General features: G+C 36.5%; 1 long non-coding RNA gene across 2 annotated transcripts; it reads left to right on the top strand.

The window, feature by feature from the left end:
- LOC109229442 lies at positions 1,199 to 7,236 on the top strand. 2 transcript variants are annotated; one of them, XR_002068567.1, is made up of 8 exons: positions 1,199 to 1,462; positions 3,364 to 3,598; positions 4,083 to 4,317; positions 4,399 to 4,611; positions 4,685 to 4,777; positions 4,864 to 4,980; positions 5,059 to 5,471; positions 7,019 to 7,236. It is a non-coding gene; the product is annotated as an uncharacterized LOC109229442 (long non-coding RNA). The 2 variants fall into 2 exon arrangements; XR_002068568.1 differs by having other exon boundaries at positions 4,064 to 4,317.

Here is a 10,467-nt window from a genome sequence, read left to right as displayed (position 1 = left end):
CGATAGTACAAATTCATGAGCTATAGAATAGAGTACAACGAGTCTCAAATGTAAAATACTGTCTAAAACAAGAAAATAGTATGATAAATAGGAAGGGGACTCCATAAGCTACGAAACTCGCATACCACCTCACCAAGCAGTCTCCAAAGCCAAGCTCTAAGCACCTTCCTGGATACAGCTAGGACAAATACTACGATCTGCACAAAATGTGTAGGAATGTAGCATGAGTACAAAATTGATGCATACTCAGTAAGTATAAAGTCTAACCTCTATGAATTAGTAGCGAGGTTTTTACAATAATATCCACATTCCATAACTTGTTCAATTCACAAGCAAGTACAAGAAATAGAGAAACAACCAACAACAACGGGTATACATAATTAGGTGCACAGGCAAAAAGAAAGATGTTAGGCATGCTTTTCAATAAAGTAATCAAAGAACGAATCAAGACACCAAATTTGCATATAAAGGAGATATGTACTTGCTAGCTTTTGTGCGAATGCTTCTACATGAATCTCGAATACGTATTCATAGTAAAGGCTCTAACTTTACCCTAAGTGACACCTCCCCAGTGTCCAACATCATGGCGCACACATGGCCCAATGTAGCATGGGTAGCCACGTTACTCTAGAGGGATGGATCTAAATCCATGCGCCGCAAGGACAAATCAAGTTGCCCAATATACATATATAGAAAACTCACGTGCCATATCATACTCCGTACACAATTCACGTGCCAAGTCCTTAGTCCATATCAGAAACCACACACAGGGATATATTCATGTGAATAAGAGATTGAATATATATGATGCACAAGGCCACAGAGGTAATCATGCCACTACAAGAAAAAGGGTTTTTAGTGGCAGGTATTAGCGGCGACTTCTGTAATCGCCACAAAAGTTAGTGATTTAGTGGCGACTCTAACAAATCGCAATAAAAAGGTAAAGTTATTTGTGACGACTATAAAAGGTCTTCACGGAAAAGATACTATAGTGGCAACTTTACCTAGTCGCAACAAATATTTTCAGCTACAGGACAAAATTTTACTTTCCCCCTAAAGGAGAAAATTTGGCTCCAAAAAGTTAGCTCGTTGACTTTTGTGGTAATTTGATCGCCACTATTTTTTCATTTAAAGTTTTAAGGATAAATTAAAATACAAAACTCCAGAAATATATAAAGTTATTTATTCTGCTTTTTAAAGATAAAACAATCTGGTCTCAATTCTCAAAAATCTCTCACGCTCAAAAAAGGAATAGAACTCAAAAGTAGCCCTAACTCAAAAGGGCAGAAATCTCACGCTCGAGAGATCAATTTCTAATCTCAAAATCCAACTGGAAATTCTCTCTTCAATATAGCCCTAAGCCAGAACACAAAATCGACGAATCCAAGTGACGATTTTCACCCAAATGGCAATTTTTACCCTGCTGCGCCGAAGAACTCAACGAACGCGCTGAAGAACATCAGTAAGCTATTTCTTCTCAATCAGTTTAGGAATTATTTGTTGCTTGAGTTCAACTTTATTTTTGAAGAAAAGATACTCATATATATCAGCTAACCTCTGTTTTTCTCTGGATTTGTCCAATGTACAATCTGTAATATCAGATACTTTCTCCTTATTTTTTCATTAAATTTTGTTAAGATTGCTTTGTGTGTAGTCTTTCTGATAGAATAATATTTTTGGAATAGAATAAAGTGGGGTTTGTGGGTTGATGATTGCACATTGAAGAAACACCAGTCAGAGATTATTCTTAGGTAGTTTCGGATTAATCAAGGATTAGGAAATTCAGTACTTTCTGTTTAAGTTTTCTGAGATACTTTTGGCGGTATCTTATTGTCATTGAATGGAGATGGTAACAATAGAAGAAGAGTTGTTTAGTCGAGATTGTACACTTATAATACACATGTATTTTTAGCTTCTTGTTTCCATCTATTTGCTTTGTACATGGTCTACTTATCAAAGCCTGACATCGTTATTAATATTATCACGGCATTCAAACCTCGATTGATGCTCCTTCTATTTCAGAAACTCAAGTCATTCTTGCTGGTCAAACATCTTGCCTTAAGGCACATATACCAACTACAAGTGCAGTGTTGTCAAAGGCGCGCTTAAAGCGCGCTTAAGCCCTGAAGCGAGGCTCAAATCATGTTGAGCGCTTCACCTTGCTTTGTGGGCGCTTTAGTGTGCATCAAGGCTCTAAGGCATACTTTTCCTTGCCAATGAGTGTAATCCTGAAAAGGCGACATTAAACAATTGATGTTTCACTTTCTCATAAAAAAAAATTTCAATTTCTTTGTCGATATATTTGTCATTCATGATTATAATTATTAGTCTTGGACTACATATACATATTTTTACTTTTTCTCCAATTGAGCCTTTTTTCATTAAAGCCCACGCTTTATTTGCGCTTTGCGTTTAAAGCCCCAACGGACCTTAGAGCTTTTTTGCGCTTTTCGCCTTTGATAACACTGTACAAGTGTAAATACTCGATGTGCCTTGAATACAAATGAGCCATTTGTGTTGGCATCTCAGTCTGAACAAGTCTTCTATGTCAACAACATGGTTGATAAAGATTGGCTTGTTGTTTTAAAGACAAGTCCTCGCGACCTTTTTAATATGCCTGAAGAGGATGATCATTGCATAAATGTTGAAGATGAAGCATTATAGAATGGAGAAACTTATCAACAAGAGGAAGTTGAATTTAATATGGAGCGTAATGGTGATCAAGAAAATGATATTTTAGTGTCTGTACACAGGGATGATGTTGAACCTCACATCATTAATTATGATCATGCAATAGAACAAGCTGCGACAAGTGGGTATAATGAAGAAGATGGTTTCATTAATGATAATGATATATATATGACCGAAGATGAAGAAACCGAAGAAGAGATATTTGATGATAGTGAAGGAGAGGATAGTGATATGGACTGATCAAAGAAATAGATTCATATATGTAGCTTTTTTGTGCTTTTTTAAGCAAGGCTTCTTACGCCTTTCTATCCTCTGTTCTTTTGCCATTAATATGAATTTTTGAATAGGGTACATCTTCCTTTTAAAGCATACTCAATTTTTTTTAAATAAGTGCATATGCAACCTTTGATATTCTTTTTTTATCTTGCATTGTGACTAACCTGACACTTCATTTTCCATTCTTGTTAAAGGTTTGTCCTTTGGTTCAAGGTCATTGAAGGATTACATCATGCTTGGTTTCTGATTTGTTTTTAGTTTAGAATTGAGAGAATATGATATAAATATTGTATAGAAGACAAAAGTTTCTATGGTGCATTAAGTGCATTCTAACCAGCTAATATTGACATAATTCTAAAATGTAAATCTTTATTTATTTTTTATGTGATGCTGCAGGAAATGACAGGAATTGGACCAGGTAAAAGTAGGCGAGGTGGAAAGGGTCGTGGATGCGGCAATGTAGGAGTACTACATGATAATTCTAGTGTTAGGCCTAATCCACAAACACAACTATCTCCCGATATGGGACAATCAAGTAACCCTCATCAAGTACAATCTATGGACTCATTATCATCAAGGGCTTTTGTAGAAAGTGTGCATCCCGCTCTAGAGACTGAAAATAGTGGTGCAGGTTAGTTCTTTATTGAATCGGAATCATGAACCAAGCATAGTAGTGGATTGGATCTCTAGTTTGCTATACCTAAAAATGCTTGCCTTGGCATATGGTTCTTTCTGTCCAGTCTATATCTAAAAAAGATGAAATTGTGGCTTGTTGAATCGATGAGTTGTTGCGCGTGTTTGTTTTGTTTTTCAGCATCATGTTATGTGGGCTAAGCATATATATATCATCAATGAAGCCAAGTTCAAGTAGTCAATATCTGAAAACTATCCATTCAATTCACTGGTTACAGATGATTTGCTGTATTTATTCAGTTACACATGTGTAATTTATCAGGTTTAGAAAAGTTATTTTGCCTATCAAATTTTGAACCATTGTAAAATTATTCTGCATGATCTAACCATGTACAATGAAAGTCATGTAGATTAAATCTACTTATTAAGTGAGTATGACAGAAGTTTTCTTATTCTTGTGAAGCTAATCTTTGTGAAAACAGAAAAATTAAGGAAGGCAGAGGGAGATACAAATCTCTACATGTGGATATGAAAACTAAGTATGGTAGTAAAACTCCCATCATCATTCCGGATGACATTGTGAGAGCTGTAGGTCCAAGGTATAGGGATATTGTAAACTATTGTGGCTTGATTATGCGGAGCACTATCTCATTCAGAGATGGTGATTGGAAAGCAATAATTGCGAAACATGGAGAAGCGATGTGGTTGAAGGTTAAGGTAATAATTTACTTTCAATATCACATTGACTTTATATCATACATTTTATTTACCTTTACTATCTTTACATATTTGTTTTAGGATAAATTTGAAGCTAGTGGTATGTGAGAACATGTGTTGCAAGCTCTTGTTGTTGACACTATGCAAAGGCTTTTTAGAGCATGGAAGACTCGATTGCATAAAGAATACAATCTCTATACTACTGACAAAGAGAGACTGTCTCATAGGCCGGATGATGTTACGCCTGAGGACTGGGTGTTTCTTATAGGACTTTTTGGAAGTCCAAAATTCAAGGTAACGTTGTAATAAAAATTCTTGATAAATCTATATTTAATTATTGGTTCTTATGTATTGATTTAATTGCTAGGCTGCAAGTGAGAGGAACAAACTTAATAGGGAAAAACAGATAACTAAGCATTCTTGTGGCTCAAAATCATTTGCCGAAGTGGAGGAATCGATGGTAAATGCATTTACCACAATCACTATAAAATTATTCGTCATTAATTTATAACATATCATATTTTTCTCTACTGAAATATATTATAGAGAGATCCTGTTAGTAGAAACAAAGCAGCACCAGATCGAGTTTGGGAGCTCCAACATACTCGTAAGGATGACAAAGAAGAAATTGTATGGTCGGATCAACAGTCGCAGCAAATTTATGTAATATTTTCGCATCATTATTTTGTTATTTTATTATCTGTTTCCTATTTTATACTATAAATTTATACATAATTGTAGGGCCAACTAAAGGAAATTGTAAGTCAACAACAATCTGAAGAAAATTAGCAGCCAATGAGTGCGGATGAGATTTTAGCCACTGTTCTTGGCGAACGAACTGGATATGTTCGTGGAAAAGGGTATGGAAAGAAGCCTACAAAAAAGAGCAGTTTGCATCAGGTAGACTTAGAGACAAGTATGTCTTCTCAAATGGAAAGAATGCGTCAAGAGATGCAAGAGGAAATGGATAGAAAATTACAAGAAGAACGCGAGCAAATGGCTGCCGAGTTGAAAAGCAAGCTAGAAGAAGAAATGGTTGTTGAGTTGCAAAGTAAGCTAGAAGAACAAATGGCTGTTGAGCGTGCATGAACGATCTACAACTTGAAAAAAGAATCGAAGAAAAGATGGATGCATGGCTGATCAGAATGCAACATGTAAGGATTTCTCTTGAAATCAGTTTAGTGTATATGACATGGTTCTCCTTTTCTATTAATTTAACTTGATGAATTCTCAATTTCCAATATTCAACTAATTCCCTGTAAAATACAAAATATTTTTCACATCTTATTTGTCCATGCATTGTTGCTCTTCACGATGGAACAGGAAAAAGGATGCTGAGCTGAGCCATTTTCACCTTGAAGCTTAGTTAATCCTTCTCTAGAAAACCAACCTTCACTAAATGCTTGTTCAATCATTTTGTCATCCATAATATGTATACCTACAAGTTCTGTCTCTATTAGAAAAGTCTTATCATCATTTCTACATGGAAGATATAGGATTCTGTAAAATGATCTAACTAAAAAAAATGCCACTGCCACAAATGCAATATGGAGTAAACGATTAGTTTTGGGGTTTTAGAATTCTAAAGGACAGCCCGGTGCGCTTGGCCTGTCTCTGGAAGCCGGTCTTCTGCAGTACTAGGCATAGATCTTTGTCTTTCATCAGTTATGACCATGTAGTGAAACCTGGTAACGCCATAAAGATACTAAGAGTTACTTCTTCTGGTTTTTGTTTGTAGTGGTCATCTCCTAAGCGTTTGTCATTCTATATCCTTAAGGACACAACATTCTTCTTTACGAAGACAGCTTTTAAAAGAACGTTGGACAAATGCATGTTGGACTACATCCTAGCATTTTCTTTCCTTTCCTCTATCTATTAAGTTAATACCTTTCCAATGATAGAATATCGAATAAAAAGAGAACACGACCGTTGCAAATGAATCAAGTTCGTTCACTTTAACATGCTGCTTCATTTTAAGAAAATAGCTACGACGATTCTTACTTTTCTTTATTGAGCATGAAAGCGATTCTGGTTGTGTTAAGATTGAAAGCAGGCATGTCTTTTGTGTGCTCAAAGATGGCATACGAGTAAGATCCTGGGACATCACGAAATACTATAAACCTGTAAATAAGTATGAATCCAAGTTGTTTATCATAATTTATGAGAAAATGTAATGAGATGGTCCAGGATGTAAGCAGCCAATAGGCATTTTCAGTCACCAATTTTGTTAGGTGGCTGACTGCAGAGTTTAATTTTTGTTATTTTAATGACTGGTGATTGATTGTACATTATAGATGGTTTCAGTAGGTTCTTAGTCGAACATTACGTTGTCGTGTTGCTTTAAGTAATTTGGACATAGATTATGTAATACGACTCTGTGCAATCATTTCAATTCATGTACTATATTCAGAATTATAATTATTTGTGTTGGTTTTGATAACTGAATTTCGCAAAGTATCAATGACATCTTACACTGATTGACAGATTTTATAATAATTTAGACTAAGCATCCTTACCATATATATATTGCGACCGCAAGGTTGATGTTCCCATGCTTTAAAAAGTTATTGCTTGTGGGGTTTTCTAGAAATACCTTTCTTTGCTTTACTTCTCGCTTTTTTCGGCTAATTTTCTCTTAAAACTTACTGTCTTCTTTGTACATATGCATATATTAATGATGTTCATCTTTATTTTTTAATAGCAAGGACAAGATGCTTCAAGAACGAGGAAGTGAAGTTGCTCAAGGAGTAGTTTGAAGATATTTTTATGGTCTTTTTGTTTATCGTAGAAGACATTGGAGTATGTCTTGAAGACTATTTCTTTTTTGTTTGTGTCGTGAAATGGCAATGTATATACATTAACTACTTTTGGCTGTGTAGACTTTTTAACATTAAAAATTCTACAATTTTATTTTGATAATTGTTATGGGGTTGTACAAATATTTGTAGTTTTATATATTTTTCTAAAACAAGAAATCCTTTTATGGAAAACATGTGTTGTGACCAAAAATAAGAGCTTATGGGATTATTGTCTACTGCCACTAATAGAAAATATAATTAGTAGCGATATTTTGATGCCACAAAAAATGGAGATTTGGTGGCAATACCAAGTTGTCTCTAAAATGTAATTTTTAGCAGCGACAAAAGTAGCCACCAAAGTCAGGCTTTTGTTGCACCCACAGTCGCCGCCAATGATCTGTGGCGATATGAGTCGCCACCAAAGGCTAGCATTTAGTGGCGACGGATTCTCTAGAGTGAATTTTAGTGGCAATCCAAAATAAGTTTTGCGACGACAAATGTCCCCACGAAAGGTGGACCTTTTGTGGCGACCATTATAAGTCGCTACCAATAAGTATCTGCCACTTAGTATAGTCAACGACCATTTGGTCGCCACGTGGTCGTCACGAAAGCTATTCGGCGGCGACAATTAAACTTTATGTGGCAGATTTTGTCGCCACTAAAAGCCCTTTTTCTTGTAGTGTGCAAACCTGTATGCATATGTACAAGTGTGACTACAACTACTACATAGTATCCAATGTTCAAAATAGTCCAAATAAGGAATCAAAAAGCCTAGAAATGATCTCTAGCATGAATGAAGTTGATCAAGTAGTTATACAAACAAATAAGGCATAAAAAAGAAGAAACATATCTTATACGTGGAAAAAATAAGCCTAGAGTTTAGCCTAAACATGATATAACCTTAGCGCCTGCATTTTTCGTTTAGTTTGAAAGATGGACGAGGGGTCCGAATAAGATGTGTTGTTATGTTTTAGAAGATGGGGTCAAGTATGGGCTGGGTTGGATTGGTTTTAGTAAGGTAAAAGGCGTAAAAACACTTACCTATAACCCACATGGAACGGGGCAGCATAGAGGGTTACGGGGACATAGTGCGAGGCAACATCAAGCGTGCCACTATCTGTGTGGTAGACACCACCAGGCAGCATGCATGGCACTAGCCTTTTGTTGTGAGGCGGCGTGTGAGGCTACAGATATATGCCGTGAAGCAGCATGGAGCGCCGTAATTGGGTGTATTTATGATAGTTTACGATTCATGTTGAATGTTGTTGCCACTCATTTTGACCCTTAAGCGCATCTTTTCTTCATGTGTCTCATTACCGGGCAAATCACATGAAGGACGCACCAACTAACTCATTAAACCTTTTCAAAATCAAAATCGAAGTTAAAAACTGAACTACATATAATTTACGAATTAGGTTGCCTCCCAACAAGCACTTGATTTAATGTCACAACACAATATAAGTCACGCTTGCAAACGTCTAATTAATCTATCATGGTTTTGTGAGTTTGAACTCCACCATACCAATAGTGCTTTACTCTTTGCCCATTAAACAAGTAAGTACCATCATTCTTGGGATCTCATAATTCCACCGCTCCATGAGGCATAACACGAGCCATTTCAAAAGACCCGATCATCTAGATATAAGATTTATAGGAAAGAGCTTCAATCTCGAATTAAACAAGAGAATTGCTTGGCTTGGCTCAAACTCACGGTGATTAATGTGCTTATCATGCCATCTCTTTGTCTTTTCGGTGTACAAATTGGAATTTTCATATGCATGCAACCTAAATTCATCAAGTTCCTTGAGTTGCAAGATCCTTTTTTCACCGGCTAAGTCCATATCGAAGTTGAGCGTTTTGATTCTCTAATACACCTTGTGCTCATGCTCAATGGGCAACTGACATGCCTTCCATTAACTAACATGTACAATGAACTACTAATTGGAGTTTCGTATGTAGTACATATGCGCGTAGAGCATCATCAAGCTTGACGACCCAATCTTTCCTACTCACGTACCGTTTTCTCTTAAACCCGATTCACTTCTCTATTTGACACCTCAACTTGACCACTAGTCTGTGGGGGATAAGTAGTAGTGGCCTTGTGTTTGACCCCATACTTAGCCAAGAGATTACCCAATAATTTATTACAAAAGTCAGATCCCCTGTCACTAATCAAAGCATGCGGAGTCCCGAATTGTGCAACGATGTTCTTTTTCATAAATTTCACCACTACCTTCGCATCATTTGTAGAAGACCTCCACTCACATTGTCGACTACAAACAAGATATACCTGTTTGAATTAAAGTTTGAGAATTGTCCTATAAAATCAATCCCCCAAACATTAAAAAGATCTTCACCTCCGGAATCTTTTGCAAAGGTATCTCATTTTTTTGGTAGTTGTCCCATTTCTTTGGCATCTATCACACTTTTTTTGACAAAGGTGTATACATCCTTAAACAACTTCGGCCAGTATAAAGCCGATTGCAACATCTTTGTGGCTATTCTATCTCTACCATGATGAAATCCATATAGCGAGGCTTGACAGTCATGAAAAATTTTCCAACCTCTTCTTCAAAAACACAACTTCTTACTAATTGATTTGCACATTGCTTATACAAGAATGGCTCATCCCACAAATAGAGCCTCACATCATGTAGAAATCTTCTTCTCTGTTAGGTATCAAGTATGGAGTCATCACCCCACAAGAAATAAAATATACATAATTTACATACCACGGGGTTGTTCTAAATGTAATGGCTAGTAACAGCTTATCCAGAATGATCTCTTTTATCACACTTCCCTCAGTAAGATGATCCTAATTTTGGAAGCTGGACAAGTGATCAGCCATAAAGTTATTCGGAACAAGGTGGGTGTGGCCCCTGTGGAGGATAAGATGCGGGAGGAGAGACTTAAATGGTTCGGACATGTTAAGAGGAGAGGCACTAATGCTCCGGTGAGGAGGTGTTAGAGGATGGCGTTGGAGGGCTAATGAAGAAGTAGAGGTAGACCGAGGGAGTATTGGGGAGAGGTGATAAGGCGATATATAGCATTGCTCTAGCTAACTGAGAACATGACCATTGATAGGAAGGTGTGGAGGTTGAGAATAAAGGTAGAGGGTTAGGTAGCTGAGTGTTGTCCTTGTTTGTAACACTAGCTTTGATACATCACTTAGTGTTCTTCGTGTATTCTTTTATCTTAAGATTTCTGTTATTACTTGTTGCTGCCTTGTTTCGGTTTTTTGATTGCATTACTTAGTTTTAGTTTTGTATTTTCGCTTCGGTTGTTAGATTGGTTTGCTTTTTATTTTCCTTCCCCTTGTTCCTTCCTGAGCCGAGGGTCTACCAGAAATAGC

The sequence above is a fragment of the Nicotiana attenuata genome, chromosome 1, assembly GCF_001879085.1.
Source record: "Nicotiana attenuata strain UT chromosome 1, NIATTr2, whole genome shotgun sequence".
NCBI classification, from domain to species: Eukaryota; Viridiplantae; Streptophyta; class Magnoliopsida; order Solanales; family Solanaceae; genus Nicotiana; species Nicotiana attenuata.
Note: the sequence above shows the minus strand (reverse complement) of the source record. Positions and strands in the feature narration are given on the sequence as shown.